Below are 2,442 nucleotides of genomic sequence, written 5' to 3'. Positions count from 1 at the left end.
GACATTAGTCCCCTCAATGATAATAATTGACAGTTCCGCCTACTGAGAGGCGTTGGCAATTTAATAATTTTAAAATCTTTTAATTATTCATTCCTTTCCACTTGTTAAAAATTCTTTCCATTTTACACCAATGGAACGTATTTATCGGCTTAAAAATTTCCAAGAATTTACTGCGTACACTATTTACATACCGAATTATCATTGTAGAAGCCCAGCGTGAGTTATAATAACTCACTATAAAAACTCACGCTACTTGTTTATTGATACTATTAATTGCTCAAAAGCAGTTGAATAATTAATATATAAATTAATAGGAGTAGATAAACAATTTTATTTTTCTGTAGCCTAGGTGTTCTGTTTCATCATTAAAAAATTTTATACATTTTTTTGTTTCTTGACATTACTACGACATCTCGAGATGGATACGTCAAACAACCACGATCTTCAATAAAAATTAATTGACTGTACGAATACTGTGTATTTGACATTAAACTATTTACACAGTCTTCACATTTTATTGGCTTTATTATAGAACTTGTTATTATTATTATTACGAAACCGACAATATATACTATAATGTACTTGCTAGTGTCCAGTCCTGTTTTTTAATAGCGTTCACCCATCTTCGTTTTATGTCAACATTCCTTGGAAATCTGTAAAAATTTAAATATTAGGTTTGAAAATTCGAAGCGTACTTAATTATTTTTTTTTGTCACGAAACTCTCTGATTTTTCTAATCACATTTTACCAACTCTCCTTTTCCAAGGTGCTGAACATGAATCTGAAATTGGTTTTGTTTGCGATTTTTTCAATTGAAAAAAATATTTAATTAATTTGCATTAATCTCGAAATGACGGGAATTGGTAAAATTTCATAAAAACTTGAGACTCGCATAAAGTAAATAATTAGTAAAAATATTTTACAGTAACTCATTCATTATTTTATAATAACAATATCACGTTAATCACTACACTATGTGGGCGAACAAAATTATAAAGCTAACCCTGGAAACTTGTGACGTCAACCGAAAAATGGCGTACATATTTACCTTTTATATATTCCTCTTTTTACTTACCTAAAGAAGGAAACTTTTCGCCTCTCTTCACCAACTCGATCACTTCTATTTATACAATGTTTTACAATACACTTGCCCACGATGAAACGTCTAATTATCGAAATCACAGCGATGCATACACGTCAAATGCTAGGACACGACTGAGCGCTGGGCTCCAAATCAGGCTCCTAAGTGTTTTCACCAAAGTCGCTCTATAAGCCAGTCTAGATGGACTACAACGCAGTTCCTGACAATGGCTCTGTTTCGTTTTCATTTGGCCACCCTGTATTTTCTTCAAATTTAAAAAATACGATAACATGACTTCTTCATTTATTGTCATTGCTCTCCGTTTTTCCCTCCATTTGTTAAATTCGGCGAACATTTATTCGTAATGTTCCCTGGGCTTTGTTGGCAATAAATGGAAAATTGCTTCTTGAGGTTCTTCAAAAACAGACACAGGGACACAATTACTTTCTTGCATTTTTACAAATTCAGATAGAACTATTTATTAAGTAATTGATAATAAACAACGTACCATAGCAACCAGTAGGTACAACAAAACCTACCACGTTTCATTGAGTACTACTAGTACTAGTAAATAATATCAAGTCGTGCGAATATTTCTTTATTAAATTCCAATAACTCTGACTCCACAAATATGATTATAATGTGATTATGGATAAAACTTTGTATTGCACTTAAGAATATTAAACGCTCGAACTACGTTCTCGCATTTAAATATTCTTGCGTGGATAAAATGCTACTTAAAACACTTATACAATAAATAACTATTATTTAAAATATAGAATATTAGAATAATACATATCAACAAATTCAACATCTAACGATATTTTTTAACGGAACTAGGAATTTTAAAAGTAAACAAATGTGTAATAAAAACAATTTGTATGACATTTTTTAACACTTGTTGATTTTCTTATACATAACAGAAGCTTAAACATAACGTAAAACAGAAAAAAACTAAAGTGATAATAAGAATAAAATTAAAATAAAAGACGACGATAATATTTCTGCACTTTTTCTGTCATTTGTAGTTAATAATAATCTTCTGTTTGTTTCATTGGTGTCTAAATGTGTCTTGTTTAGTGTACTTTCAGTTAATATTGTTTTAGAGTGGTCTATGGTTTTAGAGTTTTCCGTTATTGCACATACAAATTTATTGATACATATTGTAAATTGATAAACGTACAAGAAAATTTAAAATAAACATGGAATTATCGTTCTTTTTTGTTGTTTTATTGTGTATCCAGTTTAATATCAAATTGTAAAAACGAAACATCAAATATTATTAAAAAACTGTCCTGGAATTTAGACGGAAATACAGTATTGATATATCTGAAGCAAAAACTATCTGTAATTAAAAGTGT

The sequence above is a fragment of the Anoplophora glabripennis genome, unplaced genomic scaffold (genome assembly GCF_000390285.2).
Source record: "Anoplophora glabripennis isolate ALB-LARVAE unplaced genomic scaffold, Agla_2.0 scaffold187, whole genome shotgun sequence".
Lineage (NCBI taxonomy): Eukaryota > Metazoa > Arthropoda > Insecta > Coleoptera > Cerambycidae > Anoplophora > Anoplophora glabripennis.
The sequence above is the reverse complement of the archived record's forward strand: the minus strand, read 5'-3'. Positions refer to the sequence as shown.